Raw genomic sequence first — 13,687 nt, forward strand, 5'->3', positions numbered from 1 at the left:
CTGATTCGTCTATATGACTTATATCAATGTTTTGGGCTCCCTTCACATTCAACTTGGAAGCAGAAATGGGATTTAGTAATGGAGGCTCATTACTGTACACTGATTGGAAATGGGTTGCAAATGCATTGGCTACATCCGCTCCTCTAACTTCCCGATCACCATGCATCATGATGTCTGTTATACCACCATCCTTGCGCAGTGATTTTACGTAGTCCCAAAATGCCTTGGGATCATGCTTGATATCACTCTCTATTGAGTCGACATACGTTCGGAATGCTATATGAACATTTCTTCTAACAACTGCTCTGAGATTACTGAACATTTCATACTCATTTTGGTCACCAGTAGCTTTCCATTTTTTATGGTGAGCATGTTTTTTCTCAATGCTCCTGATGGTATCTCTAGTGAACCACTTCGGATATCTACGTCCACCTCTGTTGGGAGGTTTCCTAGGGAAGCAAGCGTCAAATACATTATATATACATGAATAAAAATGGTGTAGCGTCTCATTAACGGTATCGAATTTAGAAAGTTCATGCCAATCCAATTGGCTCATCATCTGATAAAGTTTGACAAAATCACCCCTACCAAAAATCCATCCCCGCAAAGTGCCGTCTGTAGTTTTAGGTAATTTGGTAGTCTTCGGAGGCTTTTTACAAGAATACCGGAACTCTAATGCGGGGTGATATTTGTCCTCATATACGAGGGGAGAATCGCTATGTATGACATTTAATTCAATGTTACACAAAACGAGATCCAACATCCTCAACTCAGAATTGGGAATACCATTATTCTGGGTGAGCCCAAACACTTCGCATAAAAATTTGAGGTCATTTTCAACATCCTTGCCGCTACGCGCTGAATGGATGTTGAAATCTCCCAAAACAATAATATTCCTTCCTCCGAGAAGATCCACGTTTTCGTGAAACTTGTCGAAGAATAGTTGATATGTTTCCAGAGTTGATGCCGGTGGAAAATATATTACACATATAAAAGTAACAAACAAATCGATTGTAATTTTTATCCACAAGTCTTCGATGTCAGCTTCCAGATCAGGCATGTGTTCGGCCTTAAACTTAGTTTTGACAGCCAAAAGGCAGCCTCCGCCTTGTCTGTGGCCACTACCACTATCTCTGTCTTTTCTGTACACTTGAAAGCTGTCATCGAATAACTCCTGGTTGCACACACTGGAGTTCAGCCAAGTCTCAGTGAGCCCTATTACATCGTAATTGTTTACCAAAACGTTAGAATAAAATAGAGAACATTTAGTTTTCAGTCCCCTAACGTTTTGGTAAAAGAAATGAAAACTATTGTACTGTCAACTAGGTTTAAAATTTGGTAGCCGTGGTGTAATTACCTTATTGACCCATTCTTTTAAGAACGAATGCTTAGGCCAATGCTTAGATTGCAGTAATTCTGCCACCGCTGACCCGGGTACACCGATTTTAAATGACGCATATTCTCCCCTCGTTTTGATTTTTGTTATCTTAAATGAGGAGATACTGACAGATTTACTTATTGTTTTGAGGTGCGATGTTAAGTCATCTACTGTAGTCTCTGGATGCAAGGGGTAAAGATGGAAGTATTTCACTTCCTCCTGGTCCTTTTGACTACCTCGTACGGTGATGGGACGCCGTTTACGATTACGATTAATCAAAGTCCAAGGTTGACTTCCTGGAGTTGGACGTAAGGGCGGTGCATCTGCTTTAGCTCCATCGGGCGGAGGCGGTGCATCCACATCAGGTCCGCCGGCCGGGGGCAGCGCATCACTATCAGATGGCGTGGAGGTAGGCGCTGTGGAGGTAGACGCAACGGGTGTCACATCAGGAGTACTTCGGGATGAAGCATAAGCGGAAGAAGATTGTCCCTTGTCTGAAGCGTTACTCGTTTTTTTCCCTCTTTGGGAGGCTTTTGCAGCCTGCGAGCGGGTTATTATTTTTCCAACGGCCAAACTTGTAGGGTCATCTGAGGTACGAGTCGGCTTAGTAGACGGGGCGCCGTGCGGGGGGAACGGAACGGAGACACCGGCCCCGGCGGCAGTTGCAGTTGAATTGTCTGCGGTAGTAGCGAGCGGGGGCGGTGAGGTGGCGGTGACGAGGGGCGCTGGCGGGCCGAGTGTGTCGCCTGTAGCATGAACGGGAATCTTGTGCACACATGTACCTGCAACCGCAGTTTCACTATTGTACAAACTACCGACAATTAGTGGTGACGTTTTTAGAATATTTTTAACAACATTCAACTCACTAGTTAAATTGTCCACTTTAACAGAGAGAACTTCGATGGCCATCGTTAGCAAACGAAGCGCATTCGTTTCCTCGTTGATATCCATTAGGATAAACTTGTAAACTTGTAAATTATTTAATAAATTAAAATTACGGCGCGCGGCGAAAAACACGTACGTCCTGCCGGCGAATCTAGAAGGCAATCAAGACTGTCTTCGGAACAACAACAAAGATACAGGACTTACTGAGGTCTGCAAAGACTAAGTTTCCTCTGGAAACAGATGGAGTGTATAAACTCAGCTGTTCCGGATGTGACAAGGTCTATGTAGGCCAGACAGAGCGGACTATCTCCAAAAGAATTTCGGAACACTTCAGAGCTTGTAAACTCGGCCACCCTGACAAATCGGCAATTGCCGAGCATTTGATTGACACCGGGCATTACTTTGGATTTGTTCCTGAAATCCTGGGGAGACCGAAAACTTATAGAGCACGGCTGATTACGGAGGCCATTGAAATTCATAAAAATCCCGTAAACATTAATAGAGACGATGGAGCTAAGCTTAATAGTTCTTGGTATCCGGTAATTGACGGATACACCAGAGCTAAACGAAAAAAACCACTTTAAATAAAAAAAATGATACGTTAATGTTAGCTCAGAGGGTTGGAGCTGGCAACACGGTATCACAACCTCATACTTAAGCTCACATTTTAACACAACCTCAAATAAGACATCTGCCCTGATGATGGACACTGCAATGCTGTCCGAAACGTTGGCTAAAGAAGGAGTTAGCGCAACACGGCATAATACCCCAAAAACAAATAACAAAAATTGTACCAGCATATTTATATATTTAGTTTGGTGCGGAGTCCACCAAACTACCGCTAGCATACACCAGCTTACTTCTTATAACGCCATTCAACATGGTTATCATTGTATCTGGGTCAGTTTGAATAACTGTTGTGTTTATTTTTGTAATAGTTTCGTAGATTTATATTCTCAATATTATTATAAGTTCACATATAATTATTTACTATGATAGTGAAGCTGCCCATCTCGACAAATGAAATCCCTAATGAGATGATCGGTTTATAATTAAAAAAAATACAGTGTGTGGCAAGCCTACGCACGACGGAAGTGAAACTTTTATTATTCTTCTCTCTCTCTTTACATTTCATTCTCTCTTTTTTTCTGTCTATTGACATATTTATAAGTAGCATATGATAAAAAAAAATTAAAAGTTATAAAAATATGGGATTCGAACCCGGGTCCTGCATAACGAGTTTCGAACGCTCTGCCTCTAGACCGCGGTTATTACGTATTCAACCAAAACATCATATAGTCAAAATATCTAAAAGTCGCAGCACGAGAGCATTTTATCACTTTAAAAAAAAATATTATTAAAAAAATCACAAAAAGAAAAAAAAAATAGTTAAAGCGGGGATCGAACCTCGGTTCTTCACGACGAAAATTGGGCGCTCTGCCTCTAGACCGCAAAGCTGTATATAATATTGGCTAGGCTCCTATAGCGAAATGATCACGGTTTTTCATGACGGTCATGAGTTGGTTTTACTCCGGTCCTCGAAATTGCATAACGCGCGTAAAGAATACCGTCTATCGTTGGCCAATAACCATAGATAAGGTATTTATTTAGTCAATATCGTATTGATAAAGAGTTTTATCAATCGACCATGCTAGACTCTTGGAGAAGCGATGGGTCCCGCTATCCGAAAAGAACAAGGAGAAGAAGATGTAGTGGTTTATTCTTCTCTACTATAAAATATTTCAATGTAAGGTAGGTACCGCACAATGTTAATTTTCAAAATTCCTCACCGCTCAATGCCTCCCTACGGCCATGGCGATTCACGGCGGAGTTAATTAAGTTGGGGAATAAAAGAATCCACACACATTACACCGCATTTTCACTATATTTATTAGCCTTTATACGTTGTAAAATAGTCAGCATAGAGTCTCACCAACACTCTACCAAATTTAAAATATAGATTGTTTTTTATGGATTTCGAAAATAGAATACTTTATTTTTTCTAGTTTTTTTGAGGGCACTCTCCGGCGTGTTTTTACTTGAGCGAGCATGTATAACCGCTCTGCTCCTTCTTATAAGACTCTCGTCTTTATACTCGTATACACCAACGGCCAGAACGAGTCGAAGATTTGCCAGACCTAAAGAAATTAACCATTTGAACAAGCGGAAGGCATTATGCTTATTAGCTGATAGATTTTTCAGTGAAAAAAAAATTAAACGCTTTTTTCTCCAAACAACTTTTTTCTTGCTTCATTGATTTTTTCTCCGGAACTTCTAAACCGATCATTACGAAATTTTAACTACACATCCACCACATGGACGATTACTGCTGGAACTATAATTATTTGAATTTTTTTAATTTAAGATACCTTTTAAAATCAAGGTGGGCTTATTTTTGGAGAATTTTTCAACAGTCGCCATTTTTTTATTTTTGTATAAAAATTCTTAATTTTAGTTCAGACAATAGCCACAACTATACTCAATTCCACCCTTTTTGTTTTTTGTGTTTCAAATAAATTTATATATTTTTGATAAATGTATACAGGATGTATCGGCACGTACCCGACAAACTTTAACCAGCTATTCCTTAGCACATTTGAAGTAAAAAATGTTATGGGCACTTTGATGTCCGGTAACATTTTTTTTTTATAAAAAAATCATATTTCACCACATGCCAACAATGCTTTATCCTTTGTCAAAGTTTGAAAACCCATCTGGCAATATTTTATTCGAGTTTCGTTGAATAATGTACGTACGTACTTACATTGGCGCGCTTTTGCAATCACAATGAAATGGTATGGCGCCATTCGTCTCATTTTTAACTCTTATCATTTAGTGTGTATGAAAGAGCGAGGACGCTTTTTGACACACTTGCTAATAACAGCTGTTGAACACGAGAAACAATGCCAATGACAGTGACGGAGTGTGGATTTTTTTTTTTTTAATAAAAATGTTACCGGACAGCAAAGTGCCGATAACATTTTTTACTCCAAAATATGCTGAGGAATAGCTGGTTAAAGTTTGTCGGTTACGTGCCGATATACCCTGTATAATGTGTATAGTATCTATTTTTCGCAGGGTTATGAGGATGCTGCTTCCAGGGATCGATAAATTATGTAAAATAAATTTTAATTTTAATTTTAGAAATATCCTAATTTCTGAGCCGTCTAAAGTAGGATGATCCCTTAATGCTTTTAGGCACAATATAATTGTTGGTGCGAACTTGTTGTTTTAGTGAATTTCGTATTATATAGTTGAGGTGTTACTTACGGTGATGTAATTATTATGGTACTCTTGCAGTGTTAAGGAGAGAAGAGATGAAGAGGTTAGAGGGAGAATCTGTAGTGACCATACGTGAATAGCCGGGTACTTCCCCACCTTCCTCTTCTCCATTTTCTTACCACTACCTACAGTCTCACAACATACCCCAATTGGGGATTCCATAGTCTCACTGGCTCACAGCTATTTGGACTCGCCGTTTCACAAAAAAAGGCGTTATTTTGCAATTTTTTTTTAAATATTTAATTGCACCGCTGTCAGTGTGTCATTTAGCAATAATATGCTTCGTCAACGTGAGTAATTCAGGTACCAATTGAACATTATAATTTATTCATTTGTAAAGCAAGCAGCTTGCATTTCTTTGTCTAATTATTATGCATATTTTATACAAATAACTGTCGTGACTAAGTAAACAGTCACTCAGGTGTTGCTCAAACATATAAATAGTTAGAATGCTGTAAAATATGTGGCCTACATTGGAAAACTATAATAGTAAAAAAAACTCAGGACGGGCGGCGCGTAAAACGACAAACTTAAAATTGCAAGATGATTTTTTTTTTAAATATTTTAAGGCGGTTGATTTCTTTGAGATCTTAAAATCATGATCTCCGAACCCTCTACTTATTTTGCTACTCTATTCAGTTGCAGAAATTCCTCAATATTTAAAAGTAATAAAATGACTTGCTTTTTTACTGAAAATGACCACCAGAGTATTTATAATAGGATTTACTCCGTTTTGAAATTGCCCGCAAAACAAGCACTATACACATGGCTGGGTTTGCCTGGAAATAAGATCATTCCTGCAATTTCGGAATCAAAATCGGTGTTTCAACTGATATTGACTCATCATTAATGAATTATACCTTTTCCACATATAAAATAATATAAAATTTCAAGTCTCAAATCAGGACTTTTTCGAACCAAATTAATGTATGAATCCTTTGGAATTAACACTAGTCGTTCTATGAACATATAGTAGAACTTTTTGATGTTGATTTTTCAAATTTAACAGCTTTTAACGCTTTCTGGTGGAGTAAAAAGGAACTATCCAATACAACTACCATGTTGGCAAGATTGATCAGACACGGAACATACAAATAAATTTACACTCACACGAATTTAGTAAATAAGAACCTAAAATCGTCAAATAAAGCGAATGCTTTTTGAATGCACGTCTTAAGCAACACCTTGCGGAAGCAATGTTTCCAACAAGCCTTCCATTGATATGCTTGGTGTAATTCTAAGTGACCAGCTCAGGCACGGAGGCTCCACTCAAGCCAGAGTCGAGTTAGCTTATGAAGCTGGGCGTACTGTATGGGGCCCGCAGACACTGCAGATAGTACCTACACTTATTTGGCCGCTACCTCTGATCTGGAAATCCAAAATACCTGAAAAACCCTTGAATTTTTGCAGAAACGGGATGTATGTTTTATAGATTCCCATATCTTAACAAACGTATTGCAATAACATATGTACACGGTTGACATTTGACACATACGAACGGGTCGCTCCTACGATTGTTCTTGAGTTCAGCTCGGCTGTGGAGTGATTTTCAGGATTCTGTGTTCCTTCCTCCTACAACATAGGTCGCAACACGACCCACTAGACTGAAAATTATCTTCTTCAGAACCTCCTGTGTGGAGTTAATGGAAAAAAACACCTGGTAGTACTTTATAAAAACGAAAAAAAAAAATTATCTATATACCAATGTTTCAACTATTAAATTCCATGTGCCGACTAGGAACATAAGACAAAATGTAACATTCTTTTGCAATACATACACAACCAACTATCAGACGCACTCACTAACCAATAGGATGTAACATGATCTGGGCAACAAGTTTGGGGGTACCATTGATATATTTATTGACTCCATTTATAGAACCAAGCGTAATCTATACCAGCACTTTGTTGAATTTTACAGATTATAGTAGCGTTGGTCATGTAGTTTTAGTCATATATATGTAGTGCTGTTCTAGTTTCTATATTATTTAATAATACTGTTACAAGTTTTACTAATATTGTTTCATATTCAATTTATCAGATACTGTTTTATCACTCTTTAAATTTTCTCATTAGGTATATTCTATTCTTAAGGCAATGCACTACGTCGTGTAATATTTTAAATCGAGCCGCTATCAATAACACCCCTTAAGTAGATGGTGATAAGGTTTAAATTCCCGTTTAACACCATCCGCCTGTTTTGATTTATGCAAGAAAGAAACATGGCCAAAAAGTGCCTTTTATTTTATTTTGTGGATGTTCAGGAATAAATATTTAATTTTTTTCCGATCATTTTATTAATAACTTAATTTGCAACATTATGTAATAAAATCATAACCGAAATTGGGTTCGTAAGTGGGAGATTTTGAACTTTAAAACAGTTTTCATAGGCCTTATACATTATTTTTTTCTGGTCTTACAAAAAGACTTATCTAAAAAACACTCGATTATTTCAAAGGCCAAGATGTATTCTACTCGAAGTATTTAATTAAAGCATCTGAAACATTTCTAGGCGACCAAATTTTCAAACCAAAAACACACGATATTGAATTACTACGTATTGCATCGCCTTAAAATCCATGTGAAAGCCCGGCTGGGCGTAAAACCAATAAAATAAAATAAAAATAAAATAAAAAACGTATTCTTTGTAATGTAATGATTCAGAATGTTTCGTGGTTAATTCTAGCAAATTGCGCATAGCGTATATTTTATCAGCAGACTACGAGACGATGTGACCGTTATGGAAGTGTTGGGTGGCGTTTATTATATTGAGTTTCATTATTATCCGCATTGATTCAGCATCGCTGCTAAAAACATTCGGTCATAAATGAATTAAGGTATGTAAAACAGCTCTGAACACTTCTATTATTGTCTGCTGTTTGAATCATGAGTGAGTCACATGCGGGTAGGAATCTGTATTTAAAAAAAAAGTTAATTAAAGGGCTTCCATCATTGATGTAGGTATTGTACCATGCATTGATGCAACATCTGTGAAATAAGGTTATGCATAGGTAAACACTTTTTTTTAATTGAAATACTGTTAAAAATGTGACTAAATGTCACAGAGCCCTTGAGGTATTCAGAATATATCTGAATACGTGTTCACGCAGGTGCCCTTATCCGAAAAAATATAATGGACGAGATGCGAAAATATTATTATTTTGAAGAACACATGTTCTGACTTCCCAATAACATATTCGTGCTTTACTGATAGTTTGTTTAAATTTTGTGAAATCAGTCGTTATAGGCCTCCAGTCCCGTTTTTAACAGGAAAACGAATAATTTGTTCAGATTTTTAATAAATTGACAATAAATCATATCTGCAAGTTTTCCTTGGGACATCACCATTGCTTAGTTAGTTCTGCACCTGGGAAGATTCAAAAGGCTGTGTTGGCTGCCTCGTATCATATTTTAGCCAGAATGTCTGGTATTGATAATAAACCATTCTGGCTCCCATAGTAAAGTAAGAGCCAAAGTAAAGCAGCCTTATTATATCTGCAAGGTTGGTTAACTCCTTTGAATTGTGTATGAAAAAACCCAACACCTTTGTGGCTCATGTGTTTGTAGGGCAAGTGCTAGTTGTCCTAATACAGTATAATATTAGACGCAAAATATGCTTGAATGATTGGTCAAAATTATACCTATAATTTTATCGTTTTCGTATTCGCTCAGCCGAGTTATTTGTGAAATTGTGGAAAACTATTACTAATCAACATAATTAAGAGCAATTTAGTTAAGTTCTATATACATTAACAACCCTTTCTACTAACAACGAAATTTAGTATTCAAAATGCCATTAAGGTTTGAGCAATATATGATTCAATCAAACATTTTTGTAAGAAATAATCTAAAAATCTGAAATACTCATCTGCTATTCTTACATAAATACTTTTTGGTTTACATGATATCTGTGATCTAATTTCTAAATTATGTTGATTTTTACCTAATTTATTCTACAACGACAATAAATAAAATAAAACACGGCTTCTAGCATAGAGTAAATACTAACAAGAAGAGAAAATTCGTTTTTTTTTTAAATTTATTTTTGTTTTATTTGAATATTCTTTTTTTTTCGTATGGTAGGGCGTCAGGGGGGAACATCTAGGTTAGACAGTAAGTCAGTCTAGGGTCTCAGGTATCGCCCTGTGGACCTCATCAATCCCGCCGGGGAACGAATGCAGCGGGCATTCTTTTAGCACGTGTTCGGTGGTCTGCACCGCACCGCCTTCACACATCGCAAACTCTTTAAGGCTCCACCTGTGCATCATGTGCTTACAGAGGCTGCGGGAGGACCTTAACCTTTTGATGACGGACCAGAATTTAAGAGGCAGTCAGAATCCAGTCTGTCTGTCAGTGTCTGTCTCAAATTTCTAAATTCTGGAGTGAGAAGTAATCGGGGAGCCTCTCTCCTTCCATCCAGAAGGATTTTCAGGACTTCAAGCGGCATGCATGTTGAGAGTGCTTTTTGTGCCTTCTAGTATTCCCTCAGTATGGCAATCTCTCGCCTGATATTTGGAAGGGTTATATTTGCATTATAAGTACAGGGAGCCAAGGGAAAGGTGTAGATTAAGTTCTGCTGATTTGAATATTGTTAAACAATATGTGTTAAACAATGTTTGACAAACTAATATCCCAATAAAGTGTGTGAGCTTAATATGTTAATTTATTATTAAAAAAATATTAGACAGTGCAAACACGTACATTTGTTTTAAATTAATTATGTGTATATTTTTCAATAATGGTAAGCTACAAAGTAAATATAAAAATTATTAAATATATAATTTTTTGCGTATAAAAATAAAATGACAGATTTAAATTTATTTTGAAAGAATATTGCAAAAAATGCAAACAGAAATATTTCGTCGAACCAACAAGAAAAATCCAGAATTAAACTGAAAGCTCAGCAAGTGGGCGATTAAAAGCGAGCTTTAAAGGTCCACTGACCACTGGTCCTAGTTGATAGGCACCTACCCAGCCTTGTAATGTATTTGTTCCGCACGTTGAGCACAGCCTGTGTGGTTCGGTACTGCATGTTACCCTGTAAATGTGGCCGTTATCACCAAAATACACACCATTCGCGATAATGGCGCTTGCATGCGTGCCGAAACGTTAACGCTAACAATGTTACAAATGATATAATGTCACTTCGTGGTTTGAATCTTCATTTTCCACCCTTGTTAACCGTGTCAAGTAAAATAAGGGATGAAAAACTAAAGGGTATTAAAATTTATTTGTGGTATTTATTATATTTTATGTATAACTACTACTTCATACGTTTAAGTAAAAACGTGATTGATTTTTGGGTTATTATGTCGTGTTGCTTCCTACCTATTTTTTGGGTTTTTATGTCGTGTTTATGTGTGCAGAAGTGAAATAGTGTTCTGCCCAGATGATGGAAACTGTAACTACACGAAACGTTGACTAAAAAAGGAGGAAGCACAACACGGCATAGTAACCCAAAAATTAATCACGATAATACTTTCACCCTGAAAATCTAAAAATCTTACCAAAAGTGTGTACGTTCATTGCAGTACACAATATTTAAAAAAAATCTTTTCTTCGATGGATATAAAATTAATATTATATGCTCAATTTTTTATTTTCATTTTTTTACTGTAGTATAAGGAAATTGTTATATTCAACATTTTACAAAACATTAAACATTTATTATTATTTGTAATTTATACCTTATTACAAAAGAAGAACTCTTGTGCCAGATAAGGGTGCCGCGATTCTTACTTAAATTTTAACTACATTTCTTACGATACACAATCTCACTTTTTCGCTTATAGATAAATATATTGTTTTAATTAAGGTAATACGTCTTTTGTTTCAGAAAAGCGTTTTGAAACATCATGATGAAAGTTTTTTTGTTTTGTAAAACCAATGTTGTTTTTATATGACTGAAATTATCACTATTTTTTATCTTTTTTGTTTCAGAACTATTGGCCAATTCTGGAAGAAAAATCATCAACTGTTACCACACAATAAGACGACAAAAACTCAGGTATTGGTTACGAGATTAAACGTGTAGTTTGAACATATACTCGTGGTAATATAAAAAGCTTTTGTTTTTAACCAATTTGTGTAGAAATTATTGTTTTTTGCTGACTTAGATATAAAGCACAGTAATATGCAATAAAACTTTCAGCGATTAACTTTAACTAGAGTCAAAGCTCTGCTAAACTGTGGGTGAAGTGTAATCTTAATATTATTTTGTATTTAATAACACATGTGTTGTCTTTGTAAAATTAAATCATTTCTTACACGGGTTTCTATATTTGTACAGTATAATAACTCATTGAGCACAACCTTGATTGAAAAAGTGAAACAGAAAAATCAGAAAAGAATTCGTTCGCATTTAGGAATTGAACCGTTAAGACAATTAAATCTTTGAAAATGGAGAATAGTGTAGGTAGTTTTTAGTCTAAGTAGAATATAGTTAAATACGACCTAAGTTGATATGGTCCGATTAGCTCAGTGGTAGAGCAAAACCCCGGCAAGTCCTGGTTTGAAATTTAATATTTTTTTTTATATACATCCATAATATATTTTATTATATTATCGATGTATTTATCCAAGACACTAACTAGAATTAAATTAAAGTTGGATAGAATCTTGCATAAAAATAGCAGCCAAAAAAACATACGTTAAAATAATGAATATAATGTTTTCAATCGAAATATTATACAGTTAAATGTGACAGAATTTACTATGGTGGAATAATTTCAGAGGTAGAACCCTGGCAAGACTGAGGTCTTGAGTTCGATTCCTAGATGGGACCGAATCTTTTTCTGATATTTCTGTTTCACATTTTTTTTGAGAGTTGTTAATATTATCTTCAATGATTAAGAAAATGCATTTCCATGTTTAATGCACAAATTTATTTTTATATTTTTTTTCCTGGTTCATATAAAATGAGGAATATGGATTAAGGATAAGTAGAGAAGACTCAAATGAACAAATCGATGACATAGATACCTTAGTACCTTTAGACCGGATATTTTAAAGCATGGTGACATTAGTTACGTAGAAAATATCATGACAAATGGTTAAACCTCCACGTTTATAATATTATAGTAATGGATGACATAAAGTTGACACTTGCATTCTGATAAACTGATGTCATCAATATCAAATCAGATATTTAATCCTTAAGGAAGTACATGCTTACAGGTTCAACAAAGCTTAACAGGTTTGTTTGGGGGATAGTATAGCCAAATACTCTGTAATATTAATAAATAGCTGACATGTCGATGTCGATGTCGGCGTCGCTGGGGGTTATACTTAGGAGATAGACATGTACCATTCCGGACTTTTCTGTTGGCCTTTTTAAGATAAACAATTCTGTAGTACATTATTATCTCGAAAGGTTTAGCCAGCGTTTTCAAAAAATTACGACTTGATTACTGTTGTGTATAAAGCTTCGGGCTTTCAGACACAGATGGCAGTGCTCTTAGTTTTAGCCTCCGACGACAGAGGGCGTCTCAGCTTTAGGTTAGGTTTGATTGGAATCCCTCTGGGAGACCGAATCTAGCGAGTACCGATAAAGGTTGACCAACGCGGTTATATTGTACACGCGATATTCTAAATAAACCAGTTAATAACAAGTAACCTATTTATTACTGAAAGAGGTATCTTCCATCCAAGGAGTGTTGGGAGTCTGTGGCAAGAAGTCCACGGCTGTATATCCTGAAGGATAGAACATCACAATTACAAAACACAATCTTTTCTTCACTTCTTATAAATATAATATTAATGTATTATACATATAAACCTTTGCAGAGAAATTTTCCAACTTGTACTGAAAACCGTATCAAACAAAATCCGTTGCGTAGTTTAGAAGAACTAAGCACACCAACAAACATACGCTGATTGCGACTTTGTTTTATACTATTTAGAGTGAAATACATGCAACTCTAGTAAAATATTGGCAATATCAACAACTCTGGTCGCTAAAGGCGCTAGTGAAGCATATTTATAAAAATAATGTTCTGAATGGGCAGTTAACAGATGTAATAATCAAAAACAATAAAAGCACTTCAAGTCGTTTTTAAGGATATATGGGAATTGATTTGAATTAATAATAAATTAGAAAATTATAAATACACTTTTATATTCTTTAGTCCTCATTAAAGCTTA

General features: G+C 35.9%; 1 protein-coding gene and 1 long non-coding RNA gene across 2 annotated transcripts in view; one reads left to right on the forward strand and one right to left on the reverse strand.

Moving 5' to 3' along the window:
• LOC149423283 (uncharacterized) overlaps positions 1 to 13,687 on the reverse strand; it is a 673,327-nt gene that overhangs the window by 473,947 nt on the left and 185,693 nt on the right. The gene's annotated exons all lie outside the window — the stretch shown is intronic.
• Positions 1 to 13,687, forward strand: part of LOC149423286 (uncharacterized) — a 217,257-nt gene that overhangs the window by 136,098 nt on the left and 67,472 nt on the right. Inside the window, exon 2 of the long non-coding RNA XR_016302288.1 lies at positions 11,486 to 11,552. This is a non-coding gene — a long non-coding RNA (uncharacterized LOC149423286). The remainder of the gene's footprint in view (positions 1 to 11,485; positions 11,553 to 13,687) is intronic.

The sequence above is a fragment of the Hesperophylax consimilis genome, chromosome 6 (genome assembly GCF_061612785.1).
Source record: "Hesperophylax consimilis isolate HC1 chromosome 6, BYU_Hcon_1.0, whole genome shotgun sequence".
NCBI classification, from domain to species: domain Eukaryota; kingdom Metazoa; phylum Arthropoda; class Insecta; order Trichoptera; family Limnephilidae; genus Hesperophylax; species Hesperophylax consimilis.